At 38.2% G+C, this 22516-nt stretch overlaps 2 long non-coding RNA genes across 2 annotated transcripts in view; one reads left to right on the forward strand and one right to left on the reverse strand.

Moving 5' to 3' along the window:
- The window catches only part of LOC136257516 (uncharacterized), a 33905-nt gene extending 15787 nt beyond the window's left edge, over window positions 1-18118 (reverse strand). Inside the window, exons 1-2 of the long non-coding RNA XR_010702047.1 lie at window positions 18039-18118; window positions 17849-17987 (exon numbers count right to left, since the gene is read on the reverse strand). This is a non-coding gene — a long non-coding RNA (uncharacterized lncRNA). The remainder of the gene's footprint in view (window positions 1-17848; window positions 17988-18038) is intronic.
- Window positions 18119-19660: 1542 nt separating this feature from the next.
- LOC136257964 (uncharacterized) lies at window positions 19661-21034 on the forward strand. Its single transcript, XR_010702466.1, has 3 exons — window positions 19661-19903; window positions 19990-20044; window positions 20855-21034. It is a non-coding gene; the product is annotated as an uncharacterized lncRNA (long non-coding RNA).
- Window positions 21035-22516: the final 1482 nt, after the last annotated feature.

Below are 22516 nucleotides of genomic sequence, written 5' to 3' on the forward strand. Positions count from 1 at the left end.
CAGAAGTATCTTGGTCTAAATGTATGTGCGCCACTAGAGTGGGAGTACAGTGTATAAACAGGTATCCTGGTTATCAAGGTATCCAGGTATCCCTTCTGAGGAGTTCTGTTGTATGTACCTATGCAGCCACATACGCAACTTAAAATATGGCTAAGTCCACTACAGTGTTCAACTTAATAAAGAAGGTATTTCTGAAGAGATGGTACAACATTCACATGATGTTTATGGACACGTGGTGGTCAGATCTGTAATTTATGGTCAACCTGTCTAATAAGGACTTTTTCTGGATTTGCTAGAAAGGGCTAATGCTTTGGTGCTATACAATACAGAAGTGTAACTTAACTGCAGCACATAGATAGTGTTTCAATAGAGGTGGTCACTAATACAAGTTGCAATGTACCTAGACACCTTCACTCTGTAAGACAAACTTGGCATGGCCTTGTTGTGAGTGGTTATTGGAGGTGTACACTCCAATACAGCAATAATAGACTGCAAATTCCACCGCATACCACAACATAATTCATTATATCTCTTGAGCCCATTGTGGTCCCACCTCAAAAATTTCATCAAACATCCCAATCATTATTCACAAAAGAATTCGAAAAATTTCAAGCAGCATTTTTCAAAATATAAAGGATTAAAGCTTTCAATGAAGTACTTTTGAACCATAATTAAGTAGATATCCCATAATTTAGGGATCACTGGAAAGATCAATCAACAGTCTTCCATCACTGAAAATTGTGTTTAAAAATATTTCCACAGTGCAAAGTTGCAGTCGATTTTGTAACTAGAAATGGACCAAATTTTCATGAAATATTCAAAACATTTGTGCTCATAAATCAGAAACTATGGAATGTATGAGGCTAAAAATTTGCATGAGTGATAAGCACCACAGGTACTACAAACACACCAAGTTTCGTCAAAATCCGAGAGGTGACCCTAAATTCCTTGTTGATTTGACATGGAATGACCCTTAGCTATATCACAATTCAACCTTAATTAAATACGTAATCATTAGCATTTAATTCTTGGCTTGTCACTCTTGGTTCCTTTTACTGAGCGAAGGGCTGGAAGTGACAAACTAGGTGCCTCTTTCTGTTGCAGGAAGTGGCTGTACACCCATACATTACATGGCAGCCATCTGGATGAAATTTTGAGCAGAAATCACTCCTCTCTCGTCCTGTCAAGATACGTACTGAGCAAATTTTAAATCCCACCTCACATCGCACTATTTTTGAATAGTGATTGGTCTCATAACTGTCCACCAGTATACGTATTTACGTGATGATCCATTCACTTCATTGCATACAACCCAGTAATAGTACAAGTATAAGAAAAATTAGGAATTTTAAACTAGAGTAGGGACAATGTAGTACCATGATAAAGAGTACTGAAACAAGCTGGATTGGAGTAGTATGTACTGTCCACTTGTTGTAAAACAATAAGAAGCAAATATCCCTACAATGCTGTGGAGATGAAACGCACAGTAGGGATATTTGCTTCTTATTGTTTTACAACATTATATACTATTGTACATTACATACTAATATACTATACTCCAATCCAGCTTGTTTCAGTACTTTTTATCATGGTACTACATTGTCCCCACTCTAGTTTAAAATTCCTAATTTTTTCTTATACTTGTTTGTGAACTTTTTCTACAAGTTCTTGATCACTTAACAAACTGTATAATAATCTAACCGGATTTCTGAAAATAGATCTTTAACACTAATCTATAATAAAGGAGCCCTAAAACTTTTCATCCATTTAGCAATGTTGGTGCTAACTATTGACCACATTTTAGTCATCAGTATCTGTCTGACACTATGAATTGCTAAATTTTGTAAATTGGGTGTGTGCACCAAAAGACTGGTCCTAATATTACACAATTATAGTTAATGACAGCACTATACTTATACAGGTATATGCAAGTACAGTGTAGTCAGCAAATCTTTGCTGATTAGCTAAAACTATACAGCACACCACATTTATTGCTAAACTATATTTACTTAGACGTTCATCAAGTTATTTAACCTACAAGGCTCACTCACTAAATATGTTTACATGGTAATAGTAGCACTTAGTAGCTATAGCTATTTGCTTGACACATGTGAAGAAACACAAAGAAATTAAGTCATGAAGGAAAGCATGCTACCAGTGAAGAGAAGCAGCTAGTGCAGGGGGCGAATCAGATGGGGGAGGGGGCTCAAAAGATCCCCCTTTGACTGAACTACTGACAAGTTTTTCTTTGACTCAATAAACTAAAATAAGCTTATCAGTCAAAGAAACACTTATTAAAATGACAAAAATAGTGAAAATACTTACTGTTTACAGCAATAATATTTCATTGAAACTGCTATCTTTCTGTGATAGGCACCTCCAAAAATAATTATCGTCTTTATCTTCTATAGCTATTACAGCAAGTGATAAAGACTTCAGTTGCATTTCTAAAGGCTTATATGATATAACATATTCCAAACTAAATAAGAAATCATAATTTTGAGGTAAAGTGCTGGAAGGAATTTACACTTGTGTAGGAAGCATGGTTCCTACACGTGTAGTGCTTTATTGAGAATTTTTGCAGAATTTTGTAGGAAACATTCCCACACTGTTGAATTTTGTAAGAAAGATTCCTACACTTGGTACAAAGTGTAAGACATCTTCTTGCAGTGTAGGAATAATTCCTACAAGTGTAGGAATCATTCCTACAAGTGTAGAAATCATTCCTACAAGTGTAGGAATCATTCTTACAAGTGTAGGTGTTGTTCCTACAAATGTAGGAATTATTCCTACACATTATGTCATGTGTAGGAATCTTTCTTACAAAACTCAATAGTGCAGGAATATTTCCTACAAAATTTCTTAACGCTGCCCTACACGTGTAGGAACCATGCTTCTTACACAAGGGTAAAATGTGGTACATCACAGAAAATTTGCTGTGTTTTTGAGAAAAAATTGCCACAACTTACAGTTTTGGCTTCTTATTTAGTTTGGAATATGTTGTATGGCTTAACAGTGAAACATTGCTGAAAATAGAGTGGAACTTCCCCATTTAGAAGCTTGGATCCGTGCCTGTAGTGAACAGTGTTGGTCACAGCAAACATTTTAAAATGCAAGTAGTTAACACTGCTAAAAACAAACACTTATCTCTGATGATATTGGACAGCTCACTCAGCACTGCAATGTCTACAACACGTGTCCACAGGTGCACACAATATGCAATACTATACTGATTGCATAATGTTGTGTAATGTGTAGCCATGCCGGGGATGGAAGCCCTACTATTGATGAAAAACCTTCACTGGTATAGAAGGATAAAAGGCAAGGCAATAGGGAACGCATTTTATGTTTACCAACAAGTATAAGAAAAAATTAGGAATTTTAAATTAGAGTAGAGATGGTGTATAGTGCTACAATAAAAAGTACTGAAACAAGCTGGATCGGAGTAGTACGTAATGTCCAAATACTGTAAAACAATAAGAAATAAATATCTCTACTGTGCTACACTCGATGCATAGTAGGGATATTCACTTCTTATTATTTTACAGTATTTTGACATTACGTACTACTCCAATCCAGTACTTTTATTGCACCATGTCCCTACTCTAATTTAAAATTCCTAATTTTTTCTTATACTTGTTTGTGAAGTATTTTTGCAAGCTCATGACCACTACATAGTCTGCTTTTCACAAAACCAGTCACAATATTTTAAGAGTTAATCATACCACTATTATACTAGACTATGACTCATACAATAACTGATCAGTGGGCGTGGCTCTACATAAGCCTGCAGACAATAATGGATGTGGATTCGTGCATACCTACAGATTGATGAATGGGCATGGCTACCATATGTCTAAACAATAATTTGTGTAGGTAAGTATGGCTCATGAAAGAAGCAGGGCTATGCTATGACATGCAGTAACACGTCCACATTTAATTTAGCACGTAGGGTCAGAGCCAAATAATCTGGACCTGGATGACCCGATTCAGTTTAACATCGTTACTAAATAAACTATATTTATTGGCTTACACATTGCTATATAGAGTAAGACACCGATGTTTAGCCACCAAGAATTTTGGACACTCGTACACAGAAACTATGCAATGTATTCCCTTGCATTTTGCATTGCTATTACCTTAGACACTCACCATTTAGCTCGCCAAGTTTCGTAGGATTTCTTCAAGGACTGTGTGTTTGGCGAGGTTATAAGCATGAGTCCAAATCACATGATGTTTTGACCAAAAGACTGGATTTTTGGACTGGAGCTCACAAATCACAATAAATGCACAGATTTGAATGAAATTTGGCATGCAGCTAGGGTAATTACTCAAGGTTCAGCCCACCAAGTTTCAGCTTATAAATCGATTCTACGTCTCAGTAATTATTAAATCTGTAAGCACATGTAGGCGTATCGAATATTGGACATTTATTGCCACAAAAAAACTACAACTGCTGATTAAATTTTTGAGCAAATTCACACTATAAAGAGCAAACAAATCACAACTGATTGTTATTTGAGAGCTGATATATCTTGTGAAAGTCTGCAACTTCTCAGCTGACAAACTAGCGATGCACAAAGAGCCCCAAACATCTGCTGCATAGCCACAACAAACTGTAAAATCTTTATTGGGATATTCTCACATGAGAAATGATACATTATAGTAAATGGATCAATGTAGAGTCTATGTAATGTTTTTCTAAAACAATATGCATCATCCATGCAATTTTACATGCCTATACATGTAGTTGCCCTTATTAAAAGTATACTGTTATAATATGAAATACTAATTATGCTATGCAATTACTCAAAGTTCACTTGCTGTCATCATATAGAGTTCCAGTAAGTTGATCACTCTTCAATCATCACAATGGTAAAGCCAAGCCATACATGATCTAACTGAACTCCTTCCAATAACTTCATGCATCCATGACCTTGATTGAGTGCATGACCACGCAAATCAAACACATGCATCATCCCCAGTGGAACTACTTACTGTGGGATGTAGTTCAACACTGGCAACAATCTACATTACATACTCTTCAAACTATACGCTTCACATTGCATCTCAATCAAATCTTGTAGCTAAATAGTTTGGTGTGAATTTATTTATTGCATTTCTGCACTTGTATACATATGCAAACTTATCCTATTTGAAATGAATGGATAAGGAAAACCAAAATCAGAACAGTTGAATACATGTGGGTAGCAAGGCCAGAGCCCAGAGATTTTGGGTGGTCCGGCCATCCATGGACTGCAATGGAGGTCATACTACTTCTTATTGATCTGATGCGACTTTTAGATCATGTGATACTCAATTACATGTGCTAAGCACACACGCATTACTTGCAAAGCCTCTTTCTCCTTTTGCTAACATTAAGGATATATCATGGTATTTTTGTACTACAGTACCAATTAATTCAATTTCATAGCTACTTTTACTTTCAAAATTTCAGTGAAAGCTTAAGCCATTGGGTTTGTAATTGCTAATGCATGCATGTCATGCTCACATGCATGTCATGCTCACATGCATGTCATGCTCACATGCATGATCTAGCCCAATGCAGTGCAATGCAGATGACTCTCTGGAACTTTTGACTGATTTGAGGACAATTAACATAGATGTAATGGCTTAGACTAGCTAAGTAGAACAGTGGCTATATTCTATAGAGCATTTTCAACACGTGATCTTCATTACGTAATTTAAAGTTTCGCCTACGCGTCCACCATATTGGTGAACCACTGTACTGGTGAACCGTGTAATAGTTCGCTCAATGTATCGTGTTTACAGAATTCTTCTGGCGGTGAAGAGAACTCATACTAGAAGTGGAAGATAAGTACACCTCTGGTAATTCTTTACAAGGTTGATTAGTAACTGCACGAAGGGGTGGACTAAAAATAGAGCCGTTCAACAAGTCGGAATTTCTCTTAAAGGCTATTCCGGACAAGTTTTGTTACTCTGTTTGCTGTTGTTACTAAAGGTATTGGCTACTGGCTGGAATAACGCCCGGGATTTAACTCAGCAGATCCACTGTAGCTGAGTTCGAGCTACTGAGTGTGCATGGCTGATTTTTAGTGAGATATAAGCTCTTTATGTCTTAGTAAATGTTATACTAATTGTTCCATGATAGAAAATGCTTAGCTATGATGTTCTATGATTCTTTGGTCCATTGTATATGTAGCCAGCTGTCACCTAGAAATACTCAGTGCACATATTGCAAATGGGATTGCTGAAAGGAAGACTCTGGGAGGTGTCTTTCACAGACCTTGCAATCAATGCTATACTTTTAAGTATTACTGCTGAGGTGATGAGGCTGAATATGTTAAAGTGTCTTTATGTTTGATGACTTATTAATGGTCCTACGGCCATACATGAACTGTAAAAATGATAGTTTTGTTAGAATAAGTGAGCATTCTATTAGACTAATTGAACAGTTCTGTACAGAAATGAATGAACTTCAATTTCAGTTCAATTATCTGAACACACTCTGGGTTCGGATAATAGATGGGTCACTATACTAATTGTCTCTGCCCCTCAGATGTATACAAATGCAAAAACGTACAAAACCAAACATGTACAATAATCGTTATACTAAATGCAAGAAGAATTTCAATTATAGTTTTGGGCGATCCACTTCACAGTTGTGAAGTGCTGAGTCTCAGTGGTGGTTAATACAATAAACCTTTCTGACATGACTGTCATAACTGTGGCTTATCCAGTGTACGTAGATGTGATAAGTTAAACTACTGCTGATGGGACACATGGACAGACATGACAACATTTAATCAGAGGTGATCAATTTCCCTGATGTGTGTACTGTTTACGTCATTAAATTGCAGATAGCTACTGGTTTTCTGGTAAACAGTGCATGCATGGAGTCCAAGAATATGGCTGTTTTTCTATAACAAAACAACAAATCTTACAAACGACACAAATGTGTGGACTGATCCATCTGTTGTAGAACCATTTTCTGGACATCTACAGTGGAACCTCTCTATTATGGACATTTTGGGACCAAGAATTTTTGGCCACTTTTTGCTGTACTATAGAGGTTTTTCTCTTTTAGAGGTAAAAATGTATTGACCAGACCTGTTGGGACCAAAATTTTTGTCCTTATTATGGAGGTTTTTTCTATTGTGTCCTTAATTCAGGCAGTTTGTTAAAAGAGGTTCCACTGTACTATCTAGTCTACTACTCAAATTTTGCATGTAGTTGATCATGATACTTGAGTTTACATGCAGGTGTGCAGAAGATCTTCACGCAACTCTGTTTGTGTGCAGTACTCGCCATGGAGAAACAACTACTATATTATCTGTAAATTGTCCAATAAGACCAAGTGTCTAGACATACCACCATGGCATAGCTATCAAGAACAGAACACATGTGGCACTCAGTAAAATCCTGCTTAGTAAGATTTGCATTTGCTGGGCATATTTCAGCAGTCATAATTACAGATGTCTCACTTTCATGTTAGTTCTGACAACCTAAGCCTATCCAACACCTATTAAGCCACACTAAGTGCTTTACCTGGGTGTTGTTATTGCTGGACAACAACCTAAAATGGACACAGCATACAGGTATCAACATGATCACTGCAAAGGCAAATTCAGTAAGGGGCCTTTTACAATGTAACTGAACATAGCAAAATGTCTGGTTTAAGCAGTTAGCTAAATTCTATTGTTTTAATACTAGAGGACATGTGTTCTTCCCATTCTTGAATATGCCTGTATACAGTCTGGTCTCCATACCATGAACAAAAATTTCAGTTTACAAACTAGAGATGGAGCAGAGAAGGCCAACAAGGTTGTTGCGAGTTGTTTCGCTGAACAACTACAACATAACAATTAGCTAGTGCCCTCCTTTACGCGGAAATGTTGAACAGCCTTCAAGTACCATCCCAGTCCTTTGACATTGAGCCACTACACACTGGAATGATCACTCTTGTCAGGGATACCAAAAAACAGGTGTTTAACACGGAGAAATTCCCTCAAGATTCTTTATAAAGAACAGTATCTTTCAGTTCAGTCCCGGCGCCTTTGCTTTCGAGCTTATTAATCCCCTCCTAGCCTTCTAAAGCACTACCAAAGGTGCAATTCTCTTCCACAGCAACCATGACTTCTCTCCACTACCAGAAGAATACTGTAAACACGCAATATTGAGCGAACTATTATACGGTTCACCAGTGCTTGGTTCACCAGTATGGCGGACGCGTAGGCGATATTTGAAGTTATGTAATGTAGATGACGTGTTGAAAATGTTCTATACCGAATGCTCTATGAAAGTATTGCGATGACTGTTCTATTAGAGTATATTATGATGACTGCTCTATTAGAGTATCTCGATCTTTTTTCAAATTCAAGTAGCTGAAAAATGGTCCGGCGGCTCCAGCCCTGTCCTAGTGGGTAGTAATAGAGCTATGCATATGTTATGGCAATGCATCTCTTTACTGTGTTATTGGCTATATTTATTTTATGAGATCTAATCTTACAATTGCAAATTGTCTATAAAATCTGGCAGATTTTATAGGTATTGGACTGAAGAAAGGCATATACCAAATTACTTAGATGCACATCTATTGTAGTTGCCATATGCATGACTTTATAAGGAAGAGTGGCATGTAAAAATTCATCAGTCATGGCATAGCTATACCCATGCAGTTTTAAGTGGCTTCAGTATCCCTTTAAAATTTCTTTTGAGTTATGAAAGCATCAAGACTTCAAGTTCCCAAATCAAGGATCTATCATGAATAGGACACTACAAATTTTGTCTTAGTTGTAAGCAATGGTTTCTCACATGATATAGTATCAGTTTTATTTAGTGGCTTCCCATACAGTAGATCCTCAGTTATCCGAACCCGTGTACATTTCCACTTGAAAAGGTGTTCGGATAACTGAATTTGTTTGGATACCTGAAGAGGCACCAAAATCACATAATCACACACTACACAGGTGGATTTGTATTACAGACAGTATGTAAATGATGTACATACATGATACAAGTAACTCTTGCTATAATAACAATACTGCTTCAATATTGTTTGTACACTGTATGATTATTTTATTGTACATGAAAAACATTTGATAGAGATAACTGCTTCATTGTACCCAATCGTTTTTTTAACAGCAAGGGACCATAACTCACGTAAAGTGGTCAAATTATACAGGTTAGCTTCTGGCTGAAACTCCAGCCACTTCAAGCATTTGTCCAGCATATTTGCTGCAGTTCCATGAGAGATGGGACATCTTTCAACTGTATTCTCATCATCATCATCATCATCTTGGTCAACATTATCTTCACCAGTTACAGCATTTTCTTGCTGAATAACTTCACAGATTTCATCATCAGTGTAAACTTTAAAACCTTGATCATTTCTGTCTTGTTCTAACCAGTCAGACACATCATCCTCTCCAATTTGGTTATCTTCACCATGTACTCTGTTCAACATCATTGCCATCTCTGATATATCAGCAATGTGTTCATCAAACTCCACCATCTGGATATCATCCTCACTGTCCAATGGTATTATTTTCTCCCATGACTTTCTAACTGTTTCTCCCTTAACCTCATCCCATGCCTCACTGATGAGATCCACCACTACCTTCATGTTGACAGATTTCAAAAAATCTACAATCGACATTCCATCTTCATCTGCGAATAACATTCTGCTCAGGAGCTTTTTCTTATATCTACGCTTCAAACTAATTAAACACCTTGATCCATTGGTTGGATAAGTGATGTAACATTAGGAGGCAGGAATTTGGCGATAATCTTGCCATTCTCACTAACCAACTCATTTGCATCAGGATGTGCAGCACAATTATCAAGGACCAGCACAGCTTCACAATCTTCCCCAAATTTTTCTTGAATACATGGAATAAAGTGGCTATGAAACCATTCATGGAATAGACTAGATTCCATCCATGCATTCTTTTGTGCACAGTACACAACAGGTAGAAGATCCATATTGATGCCTCTAAAGCACCTGGGCTTTTTAGACTCTCCAATAAGATGGATAGGCAGCTTAATGGTACCTGAAGCATTAGAACAGATATTCAGTGTAATCCGATCTTTGGCTTTTTTCAATCCATCCAATGACTTTTCAAATGAAGCTGCAAGTGTTTTTTGTGGCAATAAACGAAAATAAAGTCCAGTTTCATCACAGTTAAAAATTTTATCTAGTGAAAGGTTCCTTGAACTGACAAAGTCACGAAATGCGGGTAAAAAGTCCACAGCAGCATCAGAGTTAGCAGATAACTTCTCGCCTTGGCTTGAAATACATCGTATTCCATGCCTGTTACAAAATCTCCATCTCCACCCTTCACTAGCAACAAACCGGTAGTCTTCTCCAAACAGCTTCTTGCTGAGTTGGACAGCCTTCTGGCACAAAATAGGCCCCGTTACTGGTATCCCATCCATTTGCTTTTGTTTAAACCACAAATAAACAGCCTTGTCCAGTGCGACATTATTCCCCAGCCACATTGTCTTTGGTTGGCAATACATTCCCATATCCAGCACCTCCTTCCTAAACTCGAGAAGTTTCTGGCGGTCTTTCTTAATATCACTTACAGTGCTCTTACCAATGTCATACTTTGTAGCTATTGCTGCTAATGAATAATTGTCGTTAAGTAACTCAAGAATTTTAAGTTTTTTGTCCAGAGCTAATACTTTCCTCTTACGTTTATCTGTCGCCATATTGAAATTTTATTCTCACGTGCATGGGTTGACGTCATTTTATTTACCACCATCGATTTCGGATAATCAAGGGTCCGGATAAACAGGGACCGGATAACCGAGGGTCTACTGTAATTTGAATAAAAGGACAAGATACTCTAATAAAGCAGTCAGGTAAAATGAACTACTCTAATAGAACAGTCACTTAGATATAGTAAAAATCTCATCACAATTCTTGCATGCTGTATATATTTTAGTAAGATTAAGGGTGCTCGCTGATATTTGAAGCCATGCAAGAACTTACTGCAAACATGTGAGCTGATCCATGCGGCTACTACGTAATCATTCGTAAAACGGAACCATTACACGTACTAGTTATCTTGTATACGACGATTGACAACATGGTGTGACAAGAAAGGGAGATGCCTAAGCAGTCGAAGCGCATCATGCATTTAACTGAGATTGGTAAAGCCAGAAAGAAACGTGTAGTTTTAATTATGAGCGGCTCGGTGAGCAACGTTTCTAGTAACGGAGGTGATGGTAGCGCTTTACCAAGTTAGTAGCTCAAGCTATATCAAGGAAATACACGTTGTAAATCCTTGCACATCCACCTAATTGTATGTGATAGATGTATACATATTAATTGGTAGTCTATTAAACTGTTTTAACCTTTAGTTAAGCTTCCAACATAGTCACCTGCCATTGCACGGGAAATAATCCATGCTACTTAGTAGTGACCTGCTACCTTGTTTGTAACCTGGCTAATTGTGTAGGTATACTCATTAGCTGGTGTAGCAGTGTTCCCATATAGCTTATCTGTGTACCATAACATCTGTTTTTAGAAGTTGATGTACCAATGGAAACCGAAGCAAATCCCACAGTTGGACCATTGCTGGAGCAGGTAGCAAAGGCCTTAGAAGAAGTGGGAAAGGAACTCTCAGTGAACGAGCAAAGACACTTGATGTCTAGCTCGGAGGTAACTTTGCAAGCCAAGGGTAACCCCAGCATTTTCAACACTGGTACCAAGCCAAGGTGTTTGAACTTGAATTATCCTGCACTAGCATTCATGCTAAATGGCGGGTACTATAGTGAGTATGACAATGTTTTTGGTACGATGGGCCTGCCAGTAATGCACCATACAACCTGGGAGGGTGTGGTAGAATGGGTAGGTAAACATGTTGAGAAACTTGCATTGTGGTCATGTGATCAGGTTAGGGCCAAAATCATTGCACGTGGTGACCAACACCAATGGCAACCTAGCTATGATGGTTTTTATCTTACACGTGGCCACCACTCGAACAATGCCTCTGCCACTTTGCATGATGTCCAAACCGACTCAATTGCATGGTTTTCCCATCGCACCAAGAAAGGGAAAGGAGCTAACTGGGAAGGCACATCTTCTGGTGCAGAGGGAGATATGCTTTTAAGTATTTTAGGTGATGTAAAGAGCAGTGGTTTTTACTATAGGTCAAATTATCATGGATCATGATACCTCTGCCAATGCAATCATATGTAGCCAGTTTCCTGATACTCATATAACTTATTGTGGTAACCATACAGCAAAAACATTTCATAGTGATTTAAGTAAAATTAAGGGTTTAAAGTGTAAATGCAAACAGAATGGCTTACAATGTAAACGTATGAGTAAGGTATTTGTAGATAGGGAAAAACATTCTTTGAAGTGCCTGATGTCCTGTTCTGAAGTCTTGGACAGTGACAATCCTCTTGCTGCTTTTTCTGAAGGTGTCATGAATTTTTATAACCATTATTGCAAAGATGAGCATGCTTCTGTGTGGTGTAAATATCACGTTGAAAAGAATGATGACGGCACCCCTTATAGTACTAAACATAGACTTATGTGTGCTGAGCAATCTCAAGCTTTTTATGAGTTGCTGCAAAATATGTCAGACAGGCCCCAGGAGTATGTGACGAGCAAAGATAAGCTAACTACTAATTCACTAGAAGGATTTCATGGTCTTGCATTAAAATATTGTAATAAGAAGGTAGATTTAAATACGGTGCATTATTGTTGCAAAACTAATATGGCGATATGTCATAAAAATCTAGGTCCCATTTGGAAATTAATATGCATGTGTGAAATGGGTATAGATGTACCAGAGAATGCAATGCAATATATATGTTACATGAACAAAGTGCATGGATTAGCCAACGTAACCATAGAAATGGTGATTTACATCATCATTATAGAAGTTTAACTAAGAGAAAGGCAGTACAAAGGCATGAAGATGAAAAACATTTTATTACTACTCTTAAAGCTGCAGGGTACAGTACTGCGGAATATGTGGGAACTGGTCTTGGTGATGACGATGAAGAGGAGCAAGCAGAAGACGAGGACGGATTGAATGATGAGGAAGAACACATCAATGAGGGGGAGTTAGCTAATGGTTGGTGTTGTGTGTTGTGAAAGTGAACTGGTACCAACCGAGGATTCATTTTTATCATCTGATGAAGGGCTTCCTTATGATGACATGCATCCCTTACTCATCTTTTATGATTGTGAGGCTACTGGTGGTAGCATTTACGATGACAACATAGTTGAAATTGCAGCAAGAGTTATAGGTGTACCTAATTCAGTAAATATTGCATGCCGTGACTTCAGTTCATTGTCAAATATGTCACGCAGGATAATTAAAGCTATCCAAGACAAATGTGGCATCACTGCACAAATGTTATATGGGCAGCCTTCATTTCCTGCAGTGTTGGAAATGTTTCTGCAAGTGGGTAGGTAATGTAGTAGAGGAAGTAAATACACATTATAACTTATTGCATTACCCTGTATTGGTGGCTCATAATGGGTTCACATTTGATTTCCCTATTTTGTTGGCAGAGCTGCACAGAAGAGGCATCTTATTTAATCGTCTGCAGAGTATAAACTTGCATTTTGCTGATACATATTTTGAATGTAAGAAATTAGTAAAAGATAATTATGCATGTTTTGTAAATTGGACTCCTTCTGAAAAGAGGTGTTTGGGTATCACTAACTTATACATGAAGCTATTTCCAGGTAGCACATACAATGCTCACAGGGTACTGGAGGATGTTTGTGCAATGGAGCAAATTTTTACTGCCAGTAGTTTAGCTGGTATTTTGTCAGAACTTACCATTAGGGGGGTTGACAAGCTTGCTAGGACCTGGACACTGCAAGTCCAGACATTGAAGAGAGTGTCAAAACTATTGCTTATGTTTAAACAAGCTGCAACCAAATGTATGGCTAAGCGGTTAGATGAACATGGTCTGTCATATGAACATATGTTAGAACAATATAAGTCAGTAAAGTCAAATGATGAATATGTACAGTGGTTAAGGTCTATAGGTATTATATGTAAAGTATGGCATAGTAAAATAATTGAGCATTTAAAAAAAGTTGTAAAACAGTCTAAATGATTATTAATTTTGTGATAACATCTAATTGCATTGCAGGGATATCAACAAGCCAGTCCCTCTACTATGTAATATTGGAGTCTCAGTAGCTGTGACATTGATCCATGGCTGATTCAGCTAATATGGATTAGTCATAGGTTTTTGTCACCTTGAAGTCACTACTAATTCAAGTATCTATTTTGGATTAGTCGTGATTACCATTAGCTAGTTGTTGTGTACAGATTGTGTTCTCTAGTGTGGTGGAGGTCAACTGATAACACTTTAGTGCTGTAGGTGAGTCGTCTTCTTTGTTAGAATTTCACATTAACACTACTTTTCACCAGATATCATCATCCAATCCAGGGAGAGCTGTCAGTTGTTGTACTATTTGTGATGCTGTGCTAGAACACACAAAGGCTTTTTTAAAAGCCACACATGTTGAAGAATATTCACCAGAAAGGGACTAAAACTTCTGTATTTATTGGTATATAGAATGTGAATATTATGTGGTGTAAACCACAAATGCCTGTGGTTATTAAATCAGTACTGTTGGGCGTGCATTATCTTTGCACATCTACACTAAAAATAGAACTAGTTTTTGAGAGATAGCTGTGGAGGCTTCAAATTTTGTACAGGGATCAGCTGATAAATTCTCTACAGGGCTATGTTTAGATTTTTCGTGTAGCACTATGGCTTCGTGAGTTATGGCGATGGAAACGCAAGGTTTTATTTAATGAACCACACTTTTAGTGCTAACTTGTGTTCTGTGTGAGCTACGTAAAAATACTAAACATAGAGCTATGAGTTATAACCTGAAGTTTACTCAGCATGGTTTTCAGAGTGCTGGTATTGAAAATGGAGGACTAGTTACGATTTAAACGCTCTGTAAAAAATCTCTCGTAGCTATGAAACGGTACAAGCTAGAAGAATTCTGTTTGGTTTGTGTTGAAGAGAAAGGGAAGCACTTCTAATGTAAGTAGCGTATGGATTCATTTTACACGTTGTGTGTGTACAAGAAACAATACAAATCACGCATTGTATGGCTTCAAATAGCCAAGTTCATGTTGCTATTCTATAAGTATCAATCATGGTATACACTTTACAAATCACGCTTTTTCTTTGACCAGCTGCAAAATTCTAGCTTCACTTTTGACTTTCACTTTGACCAAGGACGAAGATCAGAGTACAAGATATATTGGAGTGCCATATGAAGAAGATTGCTACATGGCATGGACATTATTTTGCTTAAGGGGTGGTCCACAATTTTCTGCTTTGTCGCAAGCGTACAAACCATACGCTAGGGGGGAAGGGGGTAAAATCGCATGTACGCTTTTTAAAATGTCGATCATGTGAGTTGGCGAGAAAAATCCGAATGTAGTGATAAGGCTCTAGTAGTAAACCTCTACTGCTACTAAAGCGAGCTGATGCTGTTAATGCATGGGCCCAGGCCAACACATGATTGGACGAAATTGTGCTTCGGCAAACTCTGGAAAACAGTGTAGCTAGGGTTAGCTACCAATGAAAAGAAGCTTTATAAGCTAAAGGAAAGATAAAGCTCAGGTAAGACAGTTATGAGTGTGATAACACGTACTACAGGCTTATATACTTTTATAACAGCACTTACTTTTCTTTCTCTTTAGTCTTAGCCTAGCAATTAACACTGATACAACTGAATAGCTTGTAGCTACACTGCTTGTTGCTTTTGTTTTCTACCTGCAGAAGGTGTTGTCGTGGGTTTAGGAGTACTGTTGGGTATGGGAGGCTGGATTATGTGAGTACTAATTTGTTTACACTACAAAGTTGTGGTAGTTGTGGGTTGCCTATAGAGAAAACCTGTCTCTGCAGAGTGTACCCCCACATCTCCTGACTCCAGTCCACCTCAGACTATGGTGAATACCCAACAAACTAGTACTACTGTTGCTACTGCTAGTATTGGGATGGTTTTGTATGAACACGTTGAAGATACGTAGCCAAGAACTGTTCTATGATGTGTATGTACACACATTTGCAAATGTGCATCAGGTACTAATGCCCGCTGTGTGTGTAGGAATGTTTCTTTCAGGGTATCAGCTTCGAAAGCATCAAAATGATAAGATGCCTAAAAGACAAAACAAATACCAAACATGAATTTTGCAATATTAAAAAAGTATCCATGTGTTTGTTCCGCTATACAATACATCCATGTGTCAACATTTATACAGTACGCTTTGGGCTGGGGGGAGGTGGTTAGAAAAAAGAGTACTCTTTGTACGCTTGCAAAAAAGCAGAAAATTATGGACCACCCCTAATCACGGAACACTGTAATTTTCACAAACTAACCTGCAAAACTAATTCAAAGTGCTTTTGTTTCATTGTAACACTAATGTAGTGAAGGTTAATGGCTGTCAAGACATCGAAATAGTTCAGAGCGTTCCTTTCCAAATATCCGCCATAGAAAAAGTAAGTGATTTTCAACCTTAAAATGACAAGCTTAAATTTCTTCTGATTTTCTTCTGCTATATATAGCTCATCTTAATCACTATTCACTGCTCTTTCCAAACTTGGTTCGGAATCTGAGGTATCTATCACATGTCATGGGTTATTACGCCTTTTATTACATGCCCCAGAAATGCCCAATACAAAATGTATGGGGAAATTTGCTACACCCGGTCAGTTTAGGCCATTTTGATGCACCAAAATTTCCGTGAATTGGACTTCTTTTGGTATCATTGTACTCGCAGAGAGTTGTTCTACACGTATCAAATTCGAAAAGTTACTAAACAGACTCAAGGTAGGCGATACATGATAATGAAATTGATTTTTAATGGTTTTTCAATCGAAATGTATTGGACATGCCTGTTCCAGCTGGCACTTTTGCCATGAACAAAAGTATAGCAAATGTCCGCAAACTTCTTGATATGTACCCCATTGTGTTGTTTGCATCTCTGTTCGAATCACGTAGCGCCGTGCATCACTGCATAGCGTAGTGTGTATGGTTAGCATGATGGCAAAGTCTGCACGCACACCACTACGCACGACACTATACAGTCACCAGTGTTGGCATAATATTATTACTTTTGTTGTACTTAAGTAATATAACAAAATACACTATAAAAACAGGTAATATAACTCAAGTTCTTTTACTTACAAATGTAACGCGTTACCTAAGTAATATAGTTACTGTAACGAGTCTAATATTACGTAATATTATTACTACAAGTAACGAAGTTACTAGTCTCGTTAGTTATCCTCTGAGTAACGCCTAGCCACAACAAAGTAACGAAGCCTACTGAATGAAACTTATTCACCAGCTTCTTACTTATAACAAGATTTGCACATTGTCCAACAACGCAATCATGTCACGTGATAAGGTGGTAGTTTCACATGTGACAGCTTAAGGCTGTGGACACAAAGTAATATAATATGTAATATTATTATAGTTACTTTATTTTATGGGTAATATGTAACTGTAACTAAATAGTTCAGTTGCAAGTAATATGTAATATGTAACTAGTTACTTTTAAAAAGTAACTTGCACAACGCTGGCAGTCTGAACAGAGATGCAAACGACAGTACAGTGGCATCTTTAGTAGGACTCCACCACCAATGGATCTTGTAAGAGTGGAGTCCCACTTAGCTTAATAATGTTTGGGCCTTGTCTTTCTTGTTAGGCCCTTTATTCAGTTGACCTGCACATGCCATCAGTGCTGGGGGTGGTTGGCAACTGCAGTCCATCAAGCCCAGGAAGGAAAAAAAAACAAAGACAGTATACTGCATGACATGCATACAACTCTTTGAGCCATCCTTCACTCACAATTATCACTGCTCGATCTGTCTTCTTCGGCCATTGTCCGTCGCTGTTAGCTTAACTTATGTGGGGATTAATTTTGGCATAGATTTTTTTCTCGGTTCCGGCTTAAGGGCTGGGGGCGAGACTACTGCCAGCTCAGTTTCTGAGGATGATGGTAGCTATGACATTTATTATGACAACGTGAAGAACGTACCTTCAACGGAAAGAACACCAACTGAAACTCGAGCAGTAGTCTCGCGTAGCCCACCCGATTCTCGTAATATATTCAGGTAGTAGGAAAAGTCACGTGTTATATCAGGCAATACCTGAATAGTATCACCGTGTATAGTCGCATGTTTGGGTAGCGCTGCTATTATTGCCATATTGAAGGATCGAGTGAAGGATGCGGGTGTGGAGTAGCGCCTTGACTGTCCAGTGTGTCATCTTACTCTACGCTGTATCCTCAGCTGTATGTATCCATACCCTGAAATAGCTATGCCTGATCATAGTATATTCTACCATCTATGATCATAGATTGGTGTCACACGCACGAGACGAGGTCTCATGATGTTCCCTTGGATGTTCTTGTCCCACCGTACTTGCATGAACTAGCAAACATGTTATGAAAACCACAGATGCAAGGAGTGACTTGTACAATCACCCTCGCAGTCACCACTTAAAACTCTGACCATGGGAAAGGCACTAGACGGCTTTAATTGCAATTGCAGCTCCGCCTGCAGTCCATGCCTGTGCAACACCATGCAATGCATGCGCAGCAGTCATGATTTCATTAAAACATTTGATATGGAAACACCACATTATTATTGACGTAAATGTTCAGGCCTGTAGAAAATGTCATTGTGGTTTTGTCCCATCATGATACTGTTAGTAAACTATTGACTCTTGAATTGTTACTTCAACTGCTGAGTTGGGTTCGTTAGCATATGTGAGCTGCTCATCATTAATAATGTTTAAACCACCTTGATCATTTGTTCTTAATAAGCCATGGCACAGATCCAGTCAACAACACAGTATTACAGATATGCTTAATTACCTTCAATGGCCAAGTTTAAAAAGTAGGAGAAGGAATGCTAGACTTATATTATTATTCAAGATTGTAAGAAACTTACTGGTGCTACCAAACCATTGTTTACCCCAGCCAACCCCTGTATCATATACTCGTGCCAATAATCCCCTCAAATTTGCACAACTGCAATCCAGAATTGATTTATATAAGTATTCTTTTCTGCCAAGAACAATTATTGATTGGAATAACTTGAAAATTGACAACATTGACACAATTAACCTTGACACTTTTAAGAACATTATAGATAAGCTAAACAATTTGTGATTTGTAATGCACATTAGCGTGTTGCCCCTGGTGGGCTTTGCTAATTAATAATAATAAAAATCATCTAATGTTAAATCGTAGGCAAGAAATTCATGCAGATTAATTTATCCTTTCAGCAGAGCAATTTCATGGTACTGCAGGTACAATAGAGTATATAGCAGATACTTTTTGATCGCAAGAAATATTATGTGTGTTAGACGAAACTGACTCAACCCAATGACCACATGTGCCAACCACACACACACACGCACGCACGCACGCACGCACGCACGCACGCACGCACGCACGCACACCATATCAGACAATTCAATGTATTTTAATGTCATTCAGCTACAGTATGAAAATGTACTGTTTGTTCAATTAGAATTTTAAAAATAAAACTGATTCTACAAAAACCTGTTAATTTTAGCAACTTTTATATGCTCAGCTGTATAGCACGTATATCATATAGGGGGTGAGTGGGTGGGAGGGTGCGGAGGGGAGGGGTGGTGGGCCGCCCACGCGCAAGAAGTGGTTGACAGTGAAAAAACAGTCTATAAGTATCATACAACTGTTTAAATATATACGTTCTTTGATATTGTATATGCATTAGTTTGCCAGTGATAGTTATAAACGGCGAAAAGAATGTAATGAATTTCCCGCCCACGCCCAATTTGCGCCTTCGTTAAAATGGCCTTGCTCAAAGACGATTAAATGTCTATGACATAGTTTTCTGTATAAATACTTTGGTTTGTTTATCATGCTGTAATATTGTGTTGCTGTGTTATGCTATAATAATATTAATGCTTAATGATGTTTGTTTCTATTACTTTAGTGCACGGTGGGAGGTGGAAGCGTCCATGATGATGATTGGGCAATGTGCAAATAAGGTGAGTGTATGCTTTGTAAAAAGAAGCCCACGTAGCTGTGCAGGGCTCATCTTCTGTACAGATCAGCTTCTGTATAGTCTTTCATTATTTTATTTTTCCCGAGGGGTAGCCAACGCCCACGCAAAACACAGAAATGGTGTACCAGAGGGGTTGCCAACGCCCACGCAAAGCACCCAACTGGCGTATACGAGACTCCCAATCTTTATGTATTTTTAAAAGCATTTAGTGATATTGCTAACTAGTAACTACCTGTACAGTTGTTGATCTACATCTTGTTCTAGTTATTCATGATCGATCATTGTCTACTTTGTTAAACTCACTTTCTCCATTATTTTTACATGATTTTGGATTTAGGATTTGGTTTCAAATATATTTGTGTATTTCTGATTGGATTTCTCACATAGCATACAAGAGTCCCAAGGCATTGGCTACCCCTCGCTTTTTACCAATAGCCAGTTCATCTCTAGTTGACAAAGATTGATATTACAAACTAAATTAAATTCTTGATCACAGATACACATTTCCCTTGTTGCTATATGTGGCACACCACAAAATTAACCAATGTAAACAACCATTACCATACCTTGTAGTGTTTTATTTTCATGTGAATATGTAGTGAAGTGTGTGTGTGTAGTGTGTTTGTGTGTGTGTGTGTGTGTGTGTGTGTGTGTGTGTGTGTGTGTGTGTGTGTGTGTGTGTGTGTGTGTGTGTGTGTGTGTGTATAGTGTGTGTGTAGTGTGTGTGTGTAGTGTGTGCGTGATAAAGATTTTTTTAAATTCACCAATTTAAATGTGACTGTTTTTTCCACAGGTTTATATAAACGTTGGAGAACTGCAAACAAACAACTTGAAATTTTTATAATGACCATTTTTCAAAATATTTATTTGATTACATGTACAAAATACAAAGATGTATCACGTGATCAAAAAAAGTTATTAGCATGATGTACAAGGACTATTGACCATTGAAAAGTTGATGAATTAAACATTCAAGAACGTAATACTTCTCCATTGCAACTCGCCCACGCTATATAGCGCGCGCGTCATTAATAATCAGTGCTCGGCCAGGGTATGCGACTATTGGATTGAGATGGTGATTTTTATAAAATTATTTGTACCATGTAAAACGTTCGTCACGAACGGTATAGCTAGCTGAAGAATTCAAGAAAGGATAGATCTTACCTGGTATAACCTGGAATCGTTAAAAAGTTCGCGCCTGGATTGTTGGGGTGAGCCAATATTTTCATTGCCAATGGTTCTATGTGTAATGTTAAACCCCCTACTTTGTACCATGAAGAAGGCCGTATTAAGCTGTTACATTTTACGTGAAAGTAGATGTCATGCTGGCCATTCCTGCTAGAACCTGGAAAAGGTTTAAAAGTTATCTGACGCTCCATAAAAGAGCCTTGAAAACCTGCTTCCAGTGTAGACGCGTGTATCTTGCCAATAAAATTTTTTTTATTAAAAGTCGCTTAATTGTTGGATATGCACACGCACACACACACGTACACTCACACACGCACACACACACACACACACACACACACGCACGCACACACACACACACACACACACCCACGCACACAAACTCAGTATGCAAGGTGTTAGCTAATAGAGTTCAGTTTTACAAGGACTATATACACCATGCATACGGTTTTGAAAGTACATTACTACATATTCATATGTTTAGCTAGCTGTGTAATGCAGCTATGTGACTTTCTGCTTGGTATACCACTATTGTAAGCAGAGCATTCATTGTCATGTGTCTGGTATGCACCATTAAAATACATTTCCAAATTGTTAAACTTTAATATGATACTTACAGAGCGCACAACTGCATCCATGCTTACATGTATAATAGTGAGGTCATAATGTGTTATTCATTGTATTTGCTACTATTGGCACAGGTTAGCTTTTGAACCCAACCTTATCTACTGACAAAGCAGATAGTAGCTACAGGTGTGTCTAGTGTCCACCCAGCTGTTACATCAATGGCCACCTGGTATAAACCAGGGAGGTATATGTAAGTGCCAACTGTCCATGTATTGCACAGTGGGAGAAGGTCCAGATGGGACTTTGGGTGTCCATACCGTAGGGAGGGAAACTTTGGAGGAGGAAAAATTTGGCGAATCAGGCAAAATAACACTGTTGGTGAAATAAAATTTGGCGAATTGTTAGCAAAGCACACGCCCTATTAAATTACTAATTGCTGTGTCTGAAGCGAGAATTGGGAGTGCCATGCCTCTTTGGTGCCTGGAGTCAGCTATCAACTAACAGTAGATCTATACCCTCTGGAATAGGTAGGACTCGCTACTTCCATGCCCATTTCGAGGTGAGGTTTGAGGATACCACGTGCACAGTAGCTGAGTAGCTAGCTCGGGAGCTACTGAGCTACCTAGTGAAGGCTTGGCTCTAGTGTGATGCCTGGCCCAGTAGTCCTTGGTCGAGTAGAAAATTCATTGGTTCGAGGCTT

The sequence above is a fragment of the Dysidea avara genome, chromosome 6 (genome assembly GCF_963678975.1).
Source record: "Dysidea avara chromosome 6, odDysAvar1.4, whole genome shotgun sequence".
NCBI lineage: Eukaryota > Metazoa > Porifera > Demospongiae > Dictyoceratida > Dysideidae > Dysidea > Dysidea avara.